Raw genomic sequence first — 13,615 nt, 5'->3', positions numbered from 1 at the left:
ATTTGCTGCAATGCCTCTTTATTTGTTTGTTTTTTCAACTTTATCCTCAACTTTATTTCCAAATTGAAGGAAAAGAAGAATCCCTTCTATTGTTTTTTTTGTTGCCTGTCTGGCACTCCTGCTCCTCTGTAATCTTCCGTTCTGCATTTTTGCTGTAAAACTTTACTTTATGCCAGAAAAGGAGAATTCTTTCTTATAAATAACGAACTGTTTGAAAGCAGGGTGTTCAAAAGGCAGAACAACAAACAACATCGGACAAACTTAGATACTTAGTTATTAATAGATGTAACTATTCCTGATGTCCCGGCCCACACAGCTTTACTTTGGCTCCTTGCTGAAGCCCTATGGGGGGTCTCTTAATTTGAACAGTGTCTTATAAATTATTTCCCTCATTAAACAGTAACGAGTCATTGCCACTAAATTGTGGCCCAAAGGGATGATTTCCTCTCTGTAAATCCTCCTCGCCTCTATCACATACCAGGGCGCAAGCTGCAATTACAGTGCATTTAATTTTAGTCTCATCTGGCATGTTGGCACGTACAAAGGTGGTAGTGTTAGTAAGAGGCCAGCCAGAGAGAGAGAGAGAGAATACACAGAGGTATTTATAGTGAGAGAAGTAGAGAGCAAAGACGTAGAGAGGAGTTGTATGAGAGAGAAATAAAAGTGACGGAGATTTTAGTTGTTAATTTCATTATTCCAATTGCCATGAGATGAGAGGAGCTGCTCTGTATGTGCCACTGAAACAGGAACTGAACAGAAAATGAAAATCGTCGTAAAATATGTCGTATTTATACGTTTTAGAGAGTAGAAGAGAAAAGAAGAGAAAAAGTTAGTTTTACTTGTTTAAAACTAATTATAATGGCTTAACTTGTTTCTATTTTTCAGAGCAGGAGAAATCTGTCAGTTGATGGAGAAAGCAGGTTGGCATCTTTCAACATGTCTTTAAACTTTTTAAATGAAAAATATTTGCATAATTATAGCTTCTGGATTTTTTTAACGGGTAAAATAGGCATGGATGTATTTTTCATGTTTAAAAAAGTAGTTTTGTAGCACATTAAAATAAGGGTATTGTTTGTAATGTCAAGTCTTGAGTGAATCTTTAAAACTGCAGTAATGTGATGTTTGGAGGCAGTGCAAACAAGTTTTGAACATCCACAACGAAATTGCACCTTTAAGTTGGTGTGGTGAGCTTGTTAGCAAAGAGCTGATTAAATACACATCCAGCAGAAACAACATCATCTGTTTAGAGTCGTCTCATAGCAAGCAAAATAAAATAGGTACAATATTCCCTGCCTGCCTCTTAGCTCCGTTTTTGGTCTCCACCAACTCTGTATGGAAATATCTGTCTGTTTGGCAGCTGAAGGCTCGCTAGGCTCCCCAGGTAGCCGCTACCTGTGTCTGTTAGCTGCTGAGCAGGTGGTGTTCAGTGCCTTTTAGACATTTGACTACAAGAAAGAAAAGAACGCCGCTCGCAGCCTCAAACCTCGTAAAGAGTCAACGTGGTGCCATCCTTGCTGTCTGACTAACAGGTGACCTCAGGTGAAACCCATAAAGTGAAAAAACACCATATTCAAGAGTAGATAAGAGCAGAGACGAACCATCGAAACAACACCCGAGGAGGAACTCTTACGGTGGCTGTTTAGTTCAAAAAAACATAACCTCCACGTTGAAGCACAAAAGAAATGTTGTGGCTCATATATTATTATGTATAGTTTTGCATTAATTTGACCTGCTACGGCCCAGCAGAAACACATGTGGTTCAATGGTTTGAATCTAAATTAGTCCGGATGGGACACTTAGATCTGTTGCTGCCGACGAGTACTGTATTATGAAAATATTTCCTGATCCACAGTTTTGTTCTACCCCTAACACTGACTGCACCTTCTCCACCTTCCCCTCCCTCTTTCTGTTCATTGTTCCAGCTTCAGGTGCCGGGCCGGCTGGTTAATGGTTAACCTTCGGGGCTCGGCCCGTGGCGCGGAGCGAGGGTAGGAGGCGGGCGCAGTGCAGAAAACGGTGACATTTCACTGCCATTATTCATCCTGGCTTTGTTCCTGCAGGGCTGCAGAGTGTTTGCACTGGGATGGAGTGCAGGGCGGAGGGATGCTGAGATGGTGGGATGAATGAGGCAGGGTGTGGAGAGAGAGAGAGAGAGAGAGAGAGAAAGAGAGGAGAGCCGGAGGAGGGAGTGTGGGTGGAGGGGGAGGGGTTGATTGGGGGTTTGAGAGGTGAAGAAGTCACGGGGTTAAAGTGTGAGACACCTATGTGGAGAGGATAAGAGAGACAAAGACCTCTGTGTTTCTGACTCACTATCTGACTTTTAATCATTTTGATTTTCCTTTTTTGTGTCTCTTTTCAGTTCTTTCTCATGTTGTTAGTTCTATCCCTAACACACATATACACACACACACACATATATATATATATATATATATATGTGGCCCACACACACTCAAACACACACATGCTCTTCCCAGCTGTTTACATGGCGTGTTTGCACAATATGGTGGCTGGGAGGCGGACGACGGCGAAGGAGGGGCGGGGATGTTAACCTCCGTCAGGGATGTTCTGTCCTCTGTCCAAACTGCCACAGATTACCTCCTCAGCTGCTCTGCTTTTTATTGCTTCAGCATTGTTGCAGTCACAGTTAAAGCCGAGGAGGCCACACCAATTGAAAGGTGTACAGGGATGTTTGTTTTTTGTAGTTTATTGTTTAGTTGATACAATCCATGAACAATAGAAACCTCTCTTGATATATTGACAACACATTGTGGACCATGTGCAGCTCAAATATTACGTAGTTATCTGACAGCAGAACTGTGACTGACTTTCTTCAAACTTTAAATTAAAAATGCTTTGTTCAATAGAGACAACAGTTGACAGACTCCAAGGTCGGTTTAAAAAATCAACTGTGGTCGTAGCCCCAGCTTTGCAATTACAACTCACCTAACCTTTCTGTTTAACCTATTCTGTTGGAAATTCTTTGTACAATTCTCTGTTCAGTGTTTCATCTTTACTAGTTTGGGGTATTTTGTAGGTGTCCTTTAACCAGGGAAACTAACTCCTTTACAGGGGTCAGGCGTTTTGACCCCTTTGGAGCGGTGTTTGTAAGTGTGTGTTTCGTGCATGTTGCAGCATATTCTCAGCCCTCATAGTTACATTTGGCGTACACTTCATGAAGGCGCTGTGTTTCTCTTGTTATGTCATGTTTTTCCTCTGAAGCAAATGGGCTACAACATGCCTTCCATTGTGTAACCATGTTGCATAATAACAATGAATTATCCTTGATTTATCAACGACTCGGTGGCAGCTGGCCAATTGAGGGCATTGAGCTGTTGCTCCAACTGGAGCGACCCTGCATGAGCCCGCTGACAAAAAATAAGATTGTCTAAAGGTTATTTACTAGCTTTTTTCCCGTAAAAAAATGGTAGTGTTTTTGATGAATATTTCAATTCACCATCAGGTTCTTGTGCATGTGTATGTATGATTTGAGTCATCTCATGTGCTTCATCTTTATATGATACAGTTGGACAACAAGTACTTTTAAGACAAAGAATCAATCATCTACTGCAGAATATTTATTAGTAAAAGATGCCCTTCTCTCAATTTTCTTCCCAACAATGACAAAAGTGAAACATCTTTTTCTTTACAATAAAGTGCATTTGACCTTTTGAATTGATAGATTATTTAGAGACACAGACATATCTCTTGTCACTCTGTCATCTCCTCTCTGCCTGAGGCTGCCCGAGCAGCTGATGCTCAAACACACATATATGCAGTGCATAAGTCTGCATATGAGTCCATTGCATGTGTGGGCACATCTGTGTGTCTGTGTCTGTTTCTGTACACAGTGGGCTGAGATCACACACACACACACACACACACACACACACACACACAGATCGTGCAGAACAATGGCCGGCTTTGACAGAGCCGGGCTGACAGGAGGAGATGGGCTGGATCTATTGTGTGCTCTGTTTACTCACAGACTCACCTGGCACTGAGCTAATAGCGCCGGCTCTATCTGTCAGTGCAGGGGACGGGGGTCTCGGCCCTCACATGCACACACACACACAAACATACAGGCACATATACAGTGAGACACCGGGACTGGGTAAAAGTTGTCTTTATACAATAAACCCGGTTGAAATAAGGCTTGAAATGTTTAAAAAGAAAATCCTAAATCATATGTGTGTCTGTGCGCCTGTGTCTGGTCACACCTGGGTGTCCTGGGAGGTTCTGGGTAAAGGGGAAGGGTTTATGGAGAAGGGGGTGGGGGTATCTTTCAGGTTTTTACCACTGTGCAAACACACACACACACTACACACAGTTGATGGGTTTTGATGGGATCAGTTGGAAGCCTCAGCGTGACCCTGCCCCAACCCCACCCTTATTTGATCGACAAGGGTGAGAGGAGACGCGCATGTGTGAGTGTGTGTGTGTGTGAGTGAGTGAGTGATTGTGTGAGTGTGTGTGTGTGTGTGTGAGTGAGTGAGTGATTGTGTGTGTGTGTGTGTGCTTGTGTGTGTGCGTGCGTGCATGTGCGTGTGTGTGTGAGAACAAAACAAAACCATGATTCCAACAAAATTCGGACACAGACACTTTGGACGGCACCAACGCACAATCTCATACACACAAAGCTTTGCAGAACATTTTAATCAAAAAGGTGCCATTTCATATCTGTTTTATTGGTAACAAATGCTTATTAAGATCCAAACCAACAATACTTTTACTTCTCATATAGAAACAAATCTGTAGCGGCATTTTTTATTAAAAAAAACAGCTGGTTCCTGTAGTTTATTGCATATAGTGCTCAAACAGGAGTGCATTTCTTGGGGACTGTTTTCAGCAGCAGATTATTTCTTGTTATCGCTGTAGTTGTTAACCGTTAATTCTAAGGACCACCTCCCCAAATAAATAGGAAAATAACAACATGACAAAAATAAAAAGATTAAATAAACTGCTCTACTTTTGTGTTATTCCACTGTCAACTGTAGTGACGACGTCACTTTCTCAAAAGATTCCGAAGGTTTGCAAAAATTGGCATAACTCGTTGGTCTCAACCTGATGATGCGTCAGACATTCAAACGTACCTGGTTTATTATTATTTAAAGTCTTTTATTTATGCCAACCCATGTGCACGTTAGACATTTAAACCAGCACCCCCTTGGACCACTGTGTTTCCAAACAATCTATAAAGTGCTCTGTTTGTGTGTGAGATTCATGGTGACGATAAAACATGTTAGCGAACATTACTCATGCATGTGTATTTCATATTTTTTGGACAACAATGGAGCTCTATGGGACAGGGCACCAGGATGCACTGACAGACTGACATTGTTGGTTCAGGAGACAAACACAAATAGCTGATGCCCATTTACAACCTTTTTAACCATCCACAATGAGTGGTGTGCGGGGCGGTTCATTCAACGGCAATAAAACAGTAATACTGAGATATACTGTATAAAATGCTCAAACAAGGATGGAACTCTGATGAACTTTGGGTATCAGCATCGTCGAGGATCTTTCGTTTGAGGCAATCATCTATGTTTGTTTGTAACTTAGTGGGATGTTTTAGAAAAGCGAATGTTTCTGAATCAAGGTGCAGATTAACAAAGAAAAACATCTATATTGTGAAATAGCAATTGTGCCAGATCCTTTACTGCGAGTGGACTGTCGATCAGGCCACGTCCTTTGATCAGGTTCAAACCCATGTCAGAGTTTCCCTGGTTCACTCTCAGGTCTCAAGGCCTAAGCAGACAGGAGCAGCGCCGACCGAGACCGATAAGCCACTTTCTTTGTGTGTGTGTGTGTGTGTGTGTGTGTGTGTGTGTGTGTGTGTGTGTTGTTTTTCGGCTTGGGGCTTGGCCCTCTGCCCACTGATAACAACACGGGGGCATACCTGCCGCATTAATGATTGGTCAGCCCCGCCTCCTGTCCTCACCCAGGTTCTCTATTTTAGCATAATTCTTTATTGTTCAGGCATTGAGGAGTATCTAAATCTTATCAAGTGAAGCCGTGAGATCTGTGCGGGCTGTTCACAGCTCAGTGTTCCAGCTGAAGCAGTCAAATGAGCTGCTGAGATAGAGGGCATCACATGACCTCCCCGTTTTTTTTAAGCGGTTTAAAACCTTGAGCGCCCATCACGAGACACGCAGCGGGACCTGGTCGGGTCCATCCTGGTAAAGAGACGCGGTGACAGGCGGTAGGGAGGCTCTCTATCCACAGTGGCATCTGGTCACGGTGTGTCGCACACCACTGCACACTTAACTGCCCCGTGTAGCTGTGGACTTTCATGTCACAAACATTCATGTCCTGTGCCAGACGCCGCGGCTCCACTGGTTGTGCTCCCAGCTTCATGTTCACAACAAAAAATCAAATGTGTTTTTCACCACTGGTAAATAGAACTATTTTTCTGATGTGTCAGCCTTAGCTGGCAGACCGTCACCACGATCAGGGAAACACACGTGATGCGTGCACTCACAGTGTTGATATCAGCAGCGGCACAATATTTGCCAATTGAACTTTCAAAATCAGTCGCTTTTGTCAGATTACTTGCTGGCTGCTTCCGCGAACCTGTTACTGTCCCGAATAGAAGGTACAGGAAGCGGATTAAAGCGATGGCCATGTGAAAAAAAGAAATAACAATTGCCTCATATTTTCAAAGAGGGCGTTACTATATCCTGGTTGTTTTCTTATGTTTGATTGTTGATTCTATCTTTGTGTCTACCTGACGCGTGATACCAGCCCCACAGCGAACAAGTGGCATATAAAAAGTGCGGCGCTGTGGGTCGGGCAGTGACCTGAGGGTTGTCTGGGCCGGATAAAAGGAAGTCCTGGTTAATGTGTAACGGCGGCGATGTTGCCCCGGCACTACAGGTGGGGTGGGTGGGGGTTGGCCAGGATACACTCTGATAAGAGGGGAAAGGCGAGTTTTAGGGGGCAGCGACAGACAGATGGAGAAATCCTGGGGGGGGGGAGGGGGTAGTTGAATTTATTATTAATATTACTTGTTTTCGAGAGGCAACTCAGCAAACTGAAAGGAAGGAAACTAACGTGGAGGCACAGGAAAAAAAAAAACATTAAGTAGACATTACAACTATCGGCCTGTTGGAGTCTCAGGGACCCATTTAACTCACCGATGTTCAGTAAACAACATTTAGTCCACAACTGACACACACACAATCACACACTGGTAAACAACTCACCCGCTGGATTTAATCATAATGGCATTTGACAGGCAGTCCCAGTACTTCTAGCCAGTAGAAGTACTGGAGGGAGGATGTGTTTGTAGTGGCTGGAAAGGAACGGTTGTTATAGTGTTAGTAAAGTAAAGTATTATCAGCAGCTCTTGTTTTAGTGGTAGAGGAGATGTATAAATATCAGTTGGCTGTAATGTTTTTGTTGTACACAGTTAGTACAGTAGTATCAAAGTGAAGTAAAAAAACACTACATTCAAGCAGCAGTAGTTGCTCAACTAAACCTATTTTATTATTAAAAGTGTGCTTGTAGTGGTAAAAGCTGTATTGCTAATAATAATAGCAGCAGAGTAACCTAGTAACATAAATAGTAGTAGTACCATTAGCATCAGCAACAGTAGCAGCGTTGTTTTTGGTGTGACTGTGCTTCTATATTTAATCATTTATCGATTCACAGGGAATATTAATAAAGTAATCTACAATAAATAATTAACAAAGTAAGCCCATTTTTAGATGTATACTATTTTTGTCAGTTATTTCCCAACTAATCATTTGCATAATATTTTCCTTGTAGTACAGTTTTCTCCCGTAGTAAAAGTAGGAGATCAGTTCCTGCTATTGGTGAGTAGAAGCAGAATAAGTAAATGGTTGAGAAAGTGGAGATCAGTAGTGCTGGCAGCAGCAGCATTAGTGCAGTGGTGGTTTATTGATCTCAAAGTGGGAAATTCCGTCTCCGACTGAAATAAAACATTATGTGAGCACAGAATCCCGGCTCCTGGATTCACTGTTATTACAGACAGGTTCATTTTGGGAAATGGGTTTAAACCCTAGGAATATTAAAACTAAGGACTGAAGCAATACGATTTTACTCCCCCGAATCGAGGGAGCGAGAATGGCATTCTATTGATCTCAGTACTGTCAGTCAGAGAACTTTAGAGAGCAAGATAACAACCCTGATACTGACCAAAAAACAGTTGCCATGACAACCCATCTCACCTTTAACCTCAGCTCCACTACCTAATTCCAGGCAGCGAGACAGGGGAGGCCGATTCGAGACAATAGCAAAAAATAAATTCCATCTGTATAGCAGTGATGTAGAGACGCGTAAAAAAAATCAGCATCTCAAGCTTAAGTGTCACATCTGGATTTACACGACCATCGCTGGATTTAATGTCTCCAAGACATCTCAATGAAATAAGGTCCTTTTTCTTAATCGCAGTTTGTCATTCGAGACCCTTGCTGGTCAAATCTTGTTTGTCCAAACCGCAGAATCTTCCCCCCTCTTAAAGAGCTCGGACCTGTTATTCTTGGGTCTTAGGTGAGACAAAAGCGGGCTTCAAACACAACAAAGGGGAGGAAATCCTCGACATTCATGGTCAGGGTGTAAAGTTTAGGCTGGAAGGCTTTTAGGGTTAAACTAATGAGGATAACTTAAGGTACATCTCGGGATGCACCACCTCCCTCCTCTTCCCGCTCACAGACCTGGTTCGACCGGACTGGGTAATCAGTTACCTGCTCTATCTGACCTGTGCTGCCCACGTATCTCACACGCACACACACTGCCCCCAAAGTCCACCTAAAAACACACGCCACGTCCACACTCACTTTGGAGAAGACCCTTTTGGGTCTGAAAATCCCAAAACTCTTGCATCTGCACCGTATAATAAAAAACTGAATACATGTAGGCGCTTTTACAAAGGGGGGGATTTATTTTTTGCAAACCGTAAAAATGTTCTAGATGCGGACCGCGCTGGAATATCAAGATGTCAGATACTTGGCATTAGTTGCAGACATTTGCGTCTACAACAGCAGAACTATTGGGTTTTCAACCGATTCCTGAAATTCATCTGGTTTTCAAAAGCAACTTACAAAAATGAATTGATTTTAGTTAAACGTCAAACATTGACTTGCACAACTAATCCGTGACTTTCTAGAACTTTTTCTCCCCGATGGTATCGACCCCCAACCTTCCCTCATGGCCTTTCCCATAACTGCCTCCCAATGACCTAATCGAGCAGGATGTGTTTTTCAAGAGAGTCCCAAGAGAGACTTAGTTAGGTGGTTGAAAAGTAGCACAAAAGAAATCACAAAAATCAGTCGCAGGAACAAACACGTCGTCATGGTTTTTGAGAGCATAGCGACCTCCCGAGAGCCCGTCTTTGACCCCACACTGGTATCTGGACTATCTGTCAGCCTTCACCTGTGGCTGAACGGCGTGTACTCGGACTCCACTGTTGCCCACGCCCCCACCCCCCCACCCGTTCCCCTGGCGCCATGCACCGGGTCCAGCTCAGAGATGGGTGAAAGGTTGAGTTGGACAGAACTGTCTCAGAGTCATTTTTTATTTATTCGGTCATTTCACTGTGTGGGTGTACTCTGGAGTTCAAAGCCATGAGCACACAGCGAAGCCACAAATCAAGCACTTCATGTAATAATGTATTAGGATTCAGTTTCTACTTTTATTTTTAAAGTGAATTACCGGAGGTAAATACAGAACAATATCTATTGAAGAAATAAGATTCATACAGATAATACCAACAACCCAGCAGAGGCCTTGTTGTCATGAAAAAAAGTTATCACAAATCAGGAGTTGAGCAACTGACTCGAAGGAATGTTTTGTCGTGGCACGCTGCACTGGAAGAACTGTGTGTGTGTGTGTGTGTGTGTGTGTGTGTGTGTGCGTGTGTGTGTATGGGTGTGGGGGCGTGCAGGTGTGTTCTTGAGTCTGAGGACCAATTTTAAGTTTTAGACCTCAAAGTGAAAACAGTTTTGAAAAGTAAGGACATTTGTCCTGGTTTGTGGGTCGGTACTTGGCGTTTTAGGGTTTTATGGTCAGAACTAGACTGAAGTTCAGGGTTTCGGTCGGTGCCGTTATGTAAAGACACAACCTGCTTTTCCACCAAGTCAAACAACCAGTCAGTTAGTTGGGTGACAACTGGTGCATAGCAACTCAAGCCGCCGTTCCACTTCCTTCTCTACATCCTTTAACTGCACAGATCCTGGAAGCTGTGTGTGTGTGTGTGTGTGTGTGTGTGTGTGTGTGTGTGTGTGTGTGTGTGTGTGTGTGTGTGTGTGTGTGTGTGTGTGCGTGTGTGTGCGCGCGTGAAGGTGTAGGCGTGTGACAGAGAGGGAGGGCGGGAGGCCGAGATCAAGGTTGAATGACTAATGAAGCGCGGCGCCATAAGCAGGTTGACCTGAGTCACCGCGGTACAACGGGTCCTGACCTGTGAGCCTGGGAGGGTCCAGGACGATGTCCCCGCGCTGGATCTTTTGTCCTTTGAATTATGTCACTATTATTTCAACGAACCCTGGGTCAGAGAAAGAGACACAGAGTGCATCTTCCTGTGAAAAGAGAGTCAACACGGCGAGGAAAAAAAAGGAAAGTTGGAGGAGGTTGACATGGAAACTAGGAAAGGACTCAGGAAGTAAAAGAAATCAGTCAAAGTTTCAACTATAAAGGCGTTTGGTGAACAATAATATAAAATGGAGAAGAGAAGTAGTTCCTCATATTTCTTATGGATGATTCAATTATGCTGATTCTCAAAACATTTTTTAGTTGGTCAGCTAATTCATGAAAGCTCAGCACAATCAACTTTACAGGAACTGAGACCAACTAACCTGGTTTTATCAATGTTTTCTTTTGTTTGAGGAGATAAATAAAAGAGTATTAACTCTGAAAATCAACAAAAATACAATATTCAATATTAGAGCTGTTTCTATGTATATAATACTAAATAATGAAATGATTAAATGTGACAGAAGAGCCAATGCGCTGCTGAAGAATTGTCTGTTATTATATTACAGTTGTTGTGCTGCCGTCTGAATAACAGAAGTAATAAAACTGTTGAGCCACTATCAGCTTAGGGGCTTTGGTGACGTCATTGCTTTTTTTTTATATACACGCAGCCATAAATAGCAGACTCAAACCAGTGAGGGACTCTTCACTTAATAAAAGACAAACACAAAAACAGGTGGGTTTTTATTTGCATGGAATCACTTATTTTGATTCAGTATATATATATATATATATATATATATATATATATATATATATATATATATATATATATATATAGAGAGAGAGAGAGAGAGAGAGAGAGAGAGAGAGAGAGAGAGAGAGAATATTTAAATTGAATAAATTGGATCCTCATCAGCAGTAACTTACAGGATTACATCATAGCACAGCAGTGAATAGGGGGAATTCACACAGAAAGAGAAATACTTGATGAATTAATCATTTGAGCACTTGGAGATGGCAGAAGTCACCTCTGAAACAGTGTCTTTACACGGAGATGGAAAACAGGAAGTGGCGTTCGTGAGGACTATTGAGTTCAGTGATTCACGTGTTTCAGTCCTGATCACTGAGGCACAAACACACCCATTCTGGGGAAAAGAGCTCCAAGAGGAAAATATTAAAAAAAACACATAGCTCCTTGGTAGGCTATAAAAGTTATTGGTGACTCAGGAAGCAGTTTTGGGTTTGTACACAACGTGCTCACGGTGGACTTTTCATTTTTTACACAATATTCAGAATCTGAATTATTACCATTGGCCTGGTGAGAAAAAAAGCAGCAAAAGGAACAACATTGACTACTATTGAAAAAAAATGAAAAGCAGTGAGAAATGAATTCCGTGTGATTGTGGGTGCAGCATCCCGAGTAAGAGGAGAGGAAAGAGAGGGACCTCTGCTGCGGAAGTGAAGTGCGTCAGCTCTTATTTATGACTTCGCCATAAACTGTTGTAAAAAAATAAAAGTGTCTGGGATATTCTGGGATACGGTCTCCATGGTTACACACACGCCTGTACGGACACACACAACACAGTGCAGGGTGTGTGTGTGTGTGTGTGTGTGTGTGTGTGTGTGTGTGTGTGTGTGTGTGATTATTTCCGTCTTGCTTTTCCTCTCTTATCAAACTATTCACCCAAAGCCATATTTATCATTGTGTTTGTAATGAATATTAGTGGTCGTTCTGTTCTGTAAGCTGCAGGAAATGATGAGCTGCACTCTTTCACTCTTCTCTGCTGCATCATCATCATCTCTCTCTCTCTCTCTCTCTCTCTCTCTCTCTCTCTCTCCCCATCTTTCATGTTCTGAGTGATTCTGAAGTCTGTACTTGCACTGTGACGCCCCCTGTTGAGTTATAATACGCACACCTGTGGCTCCAGTTTGGGCTCCTCGTCTTAGTTTATACATCCTCCATCCATCTCCTTACCTCCCCCCACCCCTTCTTGAGATGCAGGCGAAGCAGGCGAGGAAAAGACACGAATAGAGAGGAGACAGGTGGGTGTGTTTAGGATCCATCTTCTTGTAGAGATCAGATCAAACATTTTTCCTCCTATACCTTTAGTGAAATGTATTATAAGAGACGTTGGTTTTAGAGATGTCTGCCCTCTTGCTACAGTCTAATGGAACTAGTGTATATTATAGTAGCTAATGGTGCTTTTGAATAACACATTAATAATCATCATCATCACAGGTCATTTAGCTGACACTTTTATCCAAAGCGACTTACATTACATTTTAACCCATGGCATTTAAAATTTTCACCTGGGGAGCAATTAGGGGGTTAGGTGTCTTGCTCAAGGACACTTCGAGATGGGGCAGCCGGGACTTGAACCACCAACCTTGCGGTTCCCAGCACACCCTCTCTACCCCTGCGCCACGTCGCCCCCAATCAAGAGAATGTTCTCCTTTTAACCACCTGGTTACTCAAGATAAGTCTGAGCACTAACATGTACCCATTTAATTCCTGTATTTCCATTATATTAAAGACAATTCAGACATCTCTACAACCGATATCTGCAAAACTATAGACAGCTCACAACAAAGCAACCTTTATTGAGAAATAACACTGCAGGAAAGAGGGAAAATATTGGCCTAATTCTAATGTGTTTTACGGCTGCACACTAGTTTGCTTTCAGTGGAATCAATTTACATGTGCTCTGTCTTTATACGTTACAGTGAATGTAGGATACCTAATAAAATAGATTTTTTTAATGGGTTTAACAGCTAGGATTCAAACTGGAGACATATAACATGAGCACATTGACTGCAGTGAAGTCGGATGACTCCTCTCGGCCCATGTTGCCTGCTGTAGAAATACCGTTATGCACAAAGCGGGTGTCCAACAGGTGTATTACCCATTAAATCAAATGTAAATAAACAAGACTACATTAGGACGCTGCAGAGGTGCTAAAGGTATAACTTGTATCTGTTTGTTTTTCATGAATATTTTAAAAATATGAAAACAAATTGGAAAAACCTATATTTTTAGAGCTAAAGGAATGCTGATGTTGCCGGTAACGATGCCTCCAAGTGTGGGCAGTAACGTCTTCAACTAGGGGAAGTTCCACGGTAATAATACAATAGAGTTTATTTGTACCTTTTACTTTGGTAAACAGCGACACTGTGTGGG

This window comes from Gasterosteus aculeatus, chromosome 1, assembly GCF_964276395.1.
Source record: "Gasterosteus aculeatus chromosome 1, fGasAcu3.hap1.1, whole genome shotgun sequence".
NCBI classification, from domain to species: domain Eukaryota; kingdom Metazoa; phylum Chordata; class Actinopteri; order Perciformes; family Gasterosteidae; genus Gasterosteus; species Gasterosteus aculeatus.
This window is presented reverse-complemented; position numbering follows the sequence as displayed.